Genomic DNA, 9,791 nt, shown 5'->3' on the forward strand with positions numbered 1-9,791 from the left:
TATATATATATATATATTTAATATTTCTATATAGCTTTAATTAATTTTATTTGGATTTTAATATTTTGTTTTATTTCAACTTTATGCCAATTACTACTTTCACTTATTTTTAATAGTTTATTAGGTAATTGTGCTTATATTTTCTGTATCACACAATGTCGACTCACTCAAAGAAAAAACAAAATAGCTACTCACATAAACAAGGGATATGCAAAATGGTTTCGTTAACATTGTATACTGTAAAGTTTATAAGACAATTAAATAGATAGGACTGAAAATCAGCTTGAAACCATTATGCCATCTTTATTCATTCATAATCAAATGTTTGATCATGGAAGAGTAAGGGACTGTCAGAAGGTAAATGTGAACTGTGTCTATGTCATGTGTTATAGCTTATAGGTTATTATATGTTATACACTACCAGTCAAAATGTTTAGAATTTGTTCATGTTTTTAAAGAATTCTCTTCTTTTCAGCATCATTACTCCAGTCTTCAGTGTCACATGATCCTTCAGAAATCATGCTAATATGCTGATCTGCTGCTCAAGAAACAGTTGTTATTATTATTATTATTTAAAACAGTTACAGTACATTTTTTCAGGATTCTTTGATGAATAGAAAGATCCAAAGATCAGCATTTATCTGAAATATAGAAATTATAGAAATGAATACTTTTACTTAGCAAGGATGTTTTAAATTGACGAAAAGTGATGATATACTGTTACAAAAGATTTCTATTTCAGATAAATCTCGTTCTTCTGAACTTTCTATTCATCAAAGAAACCTGAAAAATTATTCTCAGCTGTTTTCAACATAATAATAATAATAATAATAATAATAATAATAATAATAAATTAAATTTAAGATAAATTAAAATAGAGAACAGTTATTTTAAATCATTTGAAAAAATATTTCAAAGCTTTACTGTTTTTGCAGTACTTTGGATCAAATAAATGCATGCTTGGTGAGCAGAAGAGGCTTCTTTAAAAACATAAAAAATCTCACTGTTAGTAAATGTGGTTTGATAAGACTGATATGTAGACTACATTCACTTTAAAAAAAAAATATTGTGAATTTGTTATATTTAGTTTACGGCTTTAAAATGTTTATTTATATTTTGAGAAATGAGTTGTATAACAAGTTGAAGAGTCATCTGTTGCTATTCCATGTCAAACCGCATGGTGGCACTGAAGGCTGGTTACCCATGAGCTCCTGCAGCACAGTCGAGGAAGAAGGTTCCAGTGGATTTGACATTCGTAAGCGTGAGTCGCGTGACTGGAGAGCGACTGTACTGCAGCCAAAGTCGTCGGATGCACAATGTCCCAGCCGTCTCCAGCCGACCCTGAACGGCCAGGAAATGCAGTCGTGGTGTGTTTGGTAACAGGCACCACCTATAAAGACAGAAAATGATAGAGTGATGTTGCCAGGTTATGCACTGTAATGCTGAATGCAGCTGGTCTGTAGTCTAACATATCCAGTAGACCTGCTTATGCATGAATGCATGCTACATCTCACCTGTCTTACCATTGTAATATTATGTTTTTGGACATTTATCATTGTGATATTTTTGAGGGGTTTAAAAAAAAGTCTTAAGTGCTATTTAGCCTAATCGTCATAATAATAATAATGGGAGTATTTTGTGTGTGTGTGTGTGTGTGTGTGTGTGTGTGTGTGTGTGTGTGTGTGTGTGTGTGTGTGTGTGTGTGTGTGTGTGTGTGTGTGTGTGTGTGTGTGTAGGGTCCCGTAGGAATTGACTACATCCCCACAGAGGAGGAGAGGAGCATGTTCAGGGAGTGTAATCAGGAAAGCTTCTGGTACAGATGTGAGTGGATGTCCAGTGCTTATTTTCATTATCTTGCTTGTGGTTTTGTTGAAATCATAAGTGAATGATGTTTCTTTCTTTACTTTCCTACAGCACTCCCCATATCTGCCATCAGCATGGCCTTCACTCAGTTCCTTATCTCTAGAGGTGGGTTTATACTTTATGCATAGGATAACATATTTCAAATAAATGGTGTTCTGAATTTTTTTTTTTTACCAGTTTTCACGCGCACAAAAAAATTCAGCACTGATAAAAATAAGAAATATTTCTTGAGCATTAAATCAGCATATTAGTATGATTTCCGAAGGAGCATGTGACATTTAAGATGAGTAATGGAACTTAAAATTCAAAACAGTTATTTTAAATTGTAGTAATATTTTTCGCAATATTACTGTTTTACTGTATATTTAATCAAATAAATGTGGCCTTGGATGAGCCTAATTGATGTAAAAGGGGTCATATGATGCTATTTTAAAGAACATTATTTTGTGTATTTGGTGTAACAGAATATGTTGACATGCTTTAATGTTCAAAAAACACATTATTTTTCAAATACTGTACATTATTGTAGGTCCTCTATGCACCGCCTCTCTTAAACACGTTGTTTTCAACAAAGCCCCCTCCTTTGACAAGCGCAGTCTGCTCTGATTGGCCAGCTGACCCAGTGCATTGTGATTGGCCGAACACCACAAGCACGCGTCGGAAATGTAACGCCGCTTACCATAATCGCAGCTTCAGCTTTCAAAGTAAATATCAAGTCGTTAGTTTTACCATCAGTTCAAGCCCGAAAGGGCAACAGAGTCGCGTGACAGACACAGTGATCTTTGCCCAAAGTTGCTTGTGAGTACAATTTACTCTTACTGAGATGAATAATTGATAGACTGAATATTAAAAGTATGTATCGATGTGTTAAATATGTGTTAGTTGCTGGTGTTTTTGGCTACCTGGGAGGGAAGATGTCATACATGAAGACATGCCAGGAGAAATTTAAGAGCTTGGAGAATTCGCCACTGGGGGAGGCACTGAGACAGAGACAGAGACAGCACCACCAACCACCAGTGTGAGCACAACATGAGCAAACAGGAACATGCAACATTTAAGTGTAGTGTGCCATTTCTGTGCCACTAGCATTCCCAAATTCTCAAAGGATTCTTTTATGTTCCACAGAAGATATTTTGAAAAATGCTTCTTCTTTTTTTTCTTTTCAAACAGTGGTCAAAATCGTTGTCAAAACTGTTTGGTAACTAAAAAAGGATTTTTCCCACATAGTTTTTTTTTTTAATTTTTTTTTTTTCAGGTTTACCCATAAGCACCCGGAAATGAGTGATCCAAACAAAACTGATTTTGAGCCGGCCTTTCAACTTGATGATCAGAGGAATCAGTCATTGTCCTATTCTAGCGATTTCACTAACAGTGACCCCATGCCCTCAGCAGCTCAATATGACACTCAAATGACAGGTAAGTTAACTCATTCCCCGCCAGCGTTTTTGAAAAGAGTTGCCAGCCACCGCCAGCATTTTTGATCACATTCACAAAAATTTCATGACCCCCAAAATATTTTGTTGTATGCATATCTGAACAGAGCCTCTACCATTAAAAAAAAATGGTATTAAAGCATTATTTTTTTATCAACACTTGAAAGTTTCTTTAAAAAAAGCTGAGAAATTTTGAGCAAAAAGCTGAGAAAATTGCATTTTTACCAAATACTACATCTGGATCATATTCAATACGATGATCAAAGCAAAGATTCAGTAGATCGCTTCCATCAGCACCCCCAAATCATGCACAGTCCATTGCCACTTCCTGGATCATTTCACATTTCACCTCCACATTTCACTCTGTAACATTTCCCAGTTTGCCTTTAAATGCTGTTTATTGTTGATGATCGCATTATTTTTCATATGCATCCGCTTAGTACACGATCGCTCATTTCTGCATCTTCCTCGTTTATGTTTTTGATCGGGACATTCTGGACTCATTCAGGAGATGCATAATAGCGCCCCTCGAGCATATACCAGTGAGAACGCAGAAACCCAGAAAATTCTGTGTTTGGCGGGGAAACATGCCAGGAGAAATTTAAGAGCTTGGAGAATTCGCCACTGGGGGAGGCACTGAGACAGAGACAGCACCACCAACCACCAGTGTGAGCACAACATGAGCAAACAGGAACATGCAACATTTAAGTGTAGTGTGCCATTTCTGTGCCACTAGCATTCCCAAATTCTCAAAGGATTCTTTTATGTTCCACAGAAGATATTTTGAAAAATGCTTCTTCTTTTTTTTTCTTTTCAAACAGTGGTCAAAATCGTTGTCAAAACTGTTTGGTAACTAAAAAAGGATTTTTCCCACATAGTTTTTTTTGTCATTTTTTTTTTTCAGGTTTACCCATAAGCACCCGGAAATGAGTGATCCAAACAAAACTGATTTTGAGCCGGCCTTTCAACTTGATGATCAGAGGAATCAGTCATTGTCCTATTCTAGCGATTTCACTAACAGTGACCCCATGCCCTCAGCAGCTCAATATGACACTCAAATTACAGGTAAGTTAACTCATTCCCCGCCAGCGTTTTTGAAAAGAGTTGCCAGCCACCGCCAGCATTTTTGATCACATTCACAAAAATTTCATGACCCCCAAAATATTTTGTTGTATGCATATCTGAACAGAGCCTCTACCATTAAAAAAAAATGGTATTATGGTATTAAAGCATTATTTTTTTATCAACACTTGAAAGTTTCTTTAAAAAAAGCTGAGAAATTTTGAGCAAAAAGCTGAGAAAATTGCATTTTTACCAAATACTACATCTGGATCATATTCAATACGATGATCAAAGCAAAGATTCAGTAGATCGCTTCCATCAGCACCCCCAAATCATGCACAGTCCATTGCCACTTCCTGGATCATTTCACATTTCACTCTAACATTTCCCAGTTTGCCTTTAAATGCTGTTTATTGTTGATGATCGCATTATTTTTCATATGCATCCGCTTAGTACACGATCGCTCATTTCTGCATCTTCCTCGTTTATGTTTTTGATCGGGACATTCTGGACTCATTCAGGAGATGCGTAATAGCGCCCCTCGAGCATATACCAGTGAGAACGCAGAAACCCAGAAAATTCTGTGTTTGGCGGGGAAAGAGTTAAATTATTATCAATGTTGAAAACGGTGCTGCTTAATATTTTTGTGGAAACTTTTTTTTTTAGGATTCTCTGATAGGAAGATCAAAAATGAATATTTTTAACATTATACGTTTTTACTGTCACTTGTGATAATTTTTTCATCAACTTGCTAATTCTGATGTTATCTAAAGTTATATAAAAATTATGTTCTGTATTTCTGTAAGTAAGAATAGTGTTTACATATAATAGCTTAGAAAACGTTTTGATATATTTTTTATGTATTATTATTCATATTTTTTTTTTTTTGGTAAACAGGGAAGAAGAATATATATGGAGACACATGGGAGGAATGAGAGCTGCTTCAACACTGTTTCTAGAACCGTTGTCTGCAACTGATGTCTTTTACAATACAGATGTCTAACTGTGTCTGAGAAATGTCTGTCATTGACTGTGTACCTATTTAATTTAGTTAAAGACCATTTTTATTTTTAAACTTTGTGCAGCATAAAGGAATATTTCACCCTCAGTTGCTGATGCCCATTGACTTTTTAATAGTATGGAGAAAAACTGAAAGAAAAAAAAAAGTCAATGGGGACCAACTGAAGGTGAACTATTCTTTTAATACATTATCTAATAATAGCAAGATTTTTTAACTTTATTTTTTATTTTTTAACATTCCTGGAAGATTGGTGCTTATGCACACACTGAACTGGTCCCAAAGTTCCATTAGCACTGCAGTCCAGTTGCTAGTATTTTTGAGTTTTTAGCACATCATGAAGTTGATATTACCGTCTACAAAACTGTATGAAGTTTGTCCCTGATTGTCATTTCATAATTACAATCGCAGGAATCATTAGGTCAGCGGCACATTTGTTTCAAGAATGAGTTATGTTCTCTTTAATACCTGAGATTCATAACCCCCCAATCAGAAGTATGAGCAATTATTAGCAGATACAGTTTTGCTAAGACAGACTACACCACAATAATTATGGTAAAATAATTTGACATTAAACCCTTTGAATTTAAACAGACATCACAATATACAGTAGGCATACAACAATCATAATTGAATGGGGGGGGGGAAAGAAACACAAATATCAAGTTGGGCATATTTTATTTCTGTACACACATTGTACATAAATACACTGAAATTATTTTTTGAAAAATAAAAACGATGTCCCTGGGATTTGGGATGACATCAGATGAGAGATAAAGAATTGTAATTTCAGTAATAATATCGCTAATCACACACACATACACACTTCATAAATTGCAAGTTTTGAGGTCTAATAGGACCAATTGTCTTAAGAGTATTGGGATGTAACTGTTTTATTAACCTACAATTGGATACATTTACACAAATATATTCCACTAAGAGAAAATGCCTGCATAGAACACCTGACCCAGGATTGAATCGATGAAAAAACAAAAAAATATTAAAGGGGTCCTATTATGCTCTTTTACAAAGACTTGATTTTGTTTTGGGGGTGTACTAGAACAGGCTTTCATACTAGGTTGTTCGAAAAACACATTATTTTTCACATATTTTACATTATTACAACACCACTCTCCCCAGTCTGGCATGAATGACTCGAATAGTTCCTGTATCAAATGAAGGCCCGCCTTATGAAATACGAAATGTGCTGTGATTGGTTAGCTGGGCCAGTGTGCATTGTGATTGGCACCACTCGGCACCTGGTCGGGAAATGTCATGCCCCTTACCATGCTAGCTTCAGTGTAAATATTGCATCAGTATCAAATCAATTTGAGCGCGATTTAAACCCGGATGATTGTAATCACTCTAAGTTCATCTGCCTTGGGAAAGCTAGTGTGTCTCCGACATAGTGATAACACTCGTTGCCTTCTCTAGTGCAGCTCAACCAGGTCTCGTCCCATTCGTCAATATTTGTGATATCACAAATCCCGGAAAATATGCGTTGTTGTCCAAACGAGTCGCTCGTTGTAGTTTTTGAAAAGTGATTTCTGTTAAATAGAATATCTCCTTTTGAAGTGGACTTTGAGCTTTGTAACTTTGCAGATCTTTTTTATGCTCAAACAACAACATTACTGACTAACTAAAGTTGCGTAATAGGACCCCTTTAAATAAAAAGTATTTCTGTCCTGGAGAAACGCCAATATTTGTGGGTTCATATATATAAAAAACAAACAAACAAAAAAACATAACTATTTTTTTTATTTAGTTTGACCCCCCAATAATTTGTTTTAATGAACTGTTTAACTTTAACCAAACAAAATTGTGAGAAAGTTGATTTGTCTCACTTGTGAACCAAATGACAAACAAAATATCTTGGGGACAGACAGAAATAAATCACCCACACACACACAAATCAAGAAACAAACATTTGCTGCTCTTCTTTTTAAACTGAGCAAGTAAACAAGGATAAAAAAATACTCAAAAACAGCAAAACAAATCTAATCTGTGCTGCATCACTACCAATAGGTGCACCTGGACCACATCAGGTCCATGACTTCAACTAGACTCCAAAGTCCTGTCAGAGTCTAGATGGTGCGTGGCACAGTCAGTGTTTGATTGTCTTTGTATATAGATGATCATTTGTAAGAAGGAGAGATGGGGAACTATGTATTGTGCATTGACCGTGTCCATTTGGCTCTCGGCTAACTGAAAATCCGTATCAATCATTCCTAACATCCATCTTTTTTTTAATTAATACAATAAAAGATTTTAATTCTACAGTTGTCGCTTCTTCAAGCCATTCTGCACTGATCCGTTCCACAGTGTCGGCAACAGGACGTCACTTAGCTAGTGCACACTGCGCAGTCTGTGTGATCTGATTAACGTATAGTAGACGTTCCAGTTTGGAGCTTCAGAAGTTACTTCCCGTGGCTTCCCCGCAGACTTCGTGTAGTCATGTGACAGTAAAGGTCTCTCTGTGTGTATTCATGCGCTTGCAAAACCAAAACGGTCTGTGCGTATGTATGTGTGTGTTGTAAACAGTGCTTTCTCGTGAGGAGTGCTGTAAGTGGCGCTCGGACGTGAGGGGAGTCTCTTGCTCAGAGTGTGGAGGGAAAAAGGACGAGGCCACATGATAAGACCATGACAGTACCGGAGAAAGGCACCTCAGGAAGACCACGCCGGTGGGATGAGCTCCAGCCCGCCACTGCTAATCCGGCCTGAAGATGGGAATCTTGGGTAGAAACTCTATTAGGATTACCTAGAAAAAGGACAGAGAATGTGAAATTACGCATTTCACGGTTTATTGTATTTGAAACAGTCACTGTGCAATTAGATCAGGGCGTGTTTGTAGTTGGCTTACATATTCCATCATGTTGTTCGTGTCACACTTCCTTTTGCTGAGCCTCCAATGCAAACACAACTAAATGAACAGAGGGCATGTAGTAAAATTAGCACCAGACAGGAAAATACAAACAGCAAACAAGCAAGCAACCTTGAAAATACCTTGTGATACAATCTGCTGTTTTCCCACTCCAATAACTTCTCTATGGATCTGCGTGTCTATAGGCGAAAAAGACACATTATTCAGTATATGATAAGTAAAATCACTAGAAAAAAGCGTGTAATTTATGTCCTTTAATGTACATTACTGTTCAAAAGTTTGGGGTCTGTAAGATTTTATGGATCTCATATGATCAACAAGGCTGCATTTGATGAAAAATACTGTCAAAACAGCAATATTGTGAAATATTATTAAATTAAAACATAACTTTTCTATTTTAAAATTTGTATAATATAATTTATTCTTGTGATGGCAATGCTGAATTTGTAAATACAGTTTTTGTGTTGCTTGATCCTTCAGAAATCATTCTAATATACTGATTCGGTGCATAAGGAACATTTATTATTAAAGGGTTAGTTCACCCAAAAATTTTAATTAGGCTGTGTTTTACTCACCCCAGAGCCATCCTAGGTGTATATGACTTTCTTCTTTCAGACGAATCCAGTCGGAGTTAGAATAAAATTGTCCTGGCTATTCCAAGATCTATCATTGCAGTCAGCGGGTAATACAGTTTTTGTGTTGCTTGATCCTTCAGAAATCATTCTAATATACTGATTCGGTGCATAAGGAACATTTATTATTAAAGGGTTAGTTCACCCAAAAATTTTAATTAGGCTGTGTTTTACTCACCCCAGAGCCATCCTAGGTGTATATGACTTTCTTCTTTCAGACGAATCCAGTCGGAGTTAGAATAAAATTGTCCTGGCTATTCCAAGATCTATCATTGCAGTCAGCGGGTGTTGCAGTGCTTCAGTCCAAAAAGAAGTGAAATAAAATCACCCATCCATAAAAAAAAAGTGTCTCACACGGCTCCTTTGGATGCTCCTGTAGCATCGAATCGCTACAGGAGGCCTTTGTTCACCCCCCGGAGCCGTGTGAGATGCTTTTTTTTAATGAATGGGCACTTTTTATTTAACTTCTTTTGGACTGATGCATGCAACACCCGCTGAGTGCCATGAAACAGCTTGAAAGATCAAGACAATTTTTTATATAACTCTGACTGGATTCGTCTGAAAGAAGAAAGTCATATACACCTAGGATGGCTCTGGGGTGAATAAAACACACCCTAATTTTAATTTTTGGGTGAACTAACCCTTTAATATCAAAGCTGAAAACAACTGTTCTGTTCTGTTTCAAAAGAACAGCAATTATTTGAAATAGAAATGTTTTGTAAGATTGTAATTAAATATAATTACTGTCACATTTGATAATTTCTTTAAAAAAACAAAATAAAGGTTTTTGTTTGCATAGTATATGCGTGTGTGCTGTGTACATTATGTATATATATATATATATATAAATACACACCCATGCATGTATATATTTAAAAAAAATATGTTACGTCTAAATATAA

The 9,791-nt window shown here is 36.0% G+C and overlaps 3 long non-coding RNA genes across 3 annotated transcripts; 2 read left to right on the forward strand and 1 right to left on the reverse strand.

The window, feature by feature from the left end:
• Positions 1–1,198: 1,198 nt before the first annotated feature.
• Positions 1,199–1,973, forward strand: LOC107565326 (uncharacterized). The gene is made up of 3 exons (XR_001606357.1): positions 1,199–1,367; positions 1,737–1,821; positions 1,915–1,973. It is a non-coding gene; the product is annotated as an uncharacterized lncRNA (long non-coding RNA).
• A 665-nt stretch (positions 1,974–2,638) lies between these two features.
• LOC107565319 (uncharacterized) lies at positions 2,639–3,396 on the forward strand. The gene is made up of 3 exons (XR_001606356.1): positions 2,639–2,661; positions 2,746–2,881; positions 3,119–3,396. It is a non-coding gene; the product is annotated as an uncharacterized lncRNA (long non-coding RNA).
• A 3,594-nt stretch (positions 3,397–6,990) lies between these two features.
• LOC107565334 (uncharacterized) lies at positions 6,991–8,561 on the reverse strand. Its single transcript, XR_001606360.1, has 3 exons — positions 8,380–8,561; positions 8,237–8,296; positions 6,991–8,134 (listed from the first exon to the last, which is right to left on the reverse strand). It is a non-coding gene; the product is annotated as an uncharacterized lncRNA (long non-coding RNA).
• Between the last annotated feature and the right edge of the window lie 1,230 nt (positions 8,562–9,791).

This window comes from Sinocyclocheilus grahami, unplaced genomic scaffold, assembly GCF_001515645.1.
Source record: "Sinocyclocheilus grahami isolate Dianchi unplaced genomic scaffold, SAMN03320097.WGS_v1.1 scaffold25.1, whole genome shotgun sequence".
NCBI classification, from domain to species: Eukaryota; Metazoa; Chordata; class Actinopteri; order Cypriniformes; family Cyprinidae; genus Sinocyclocheilus; species Sinocyclocheilus grahami.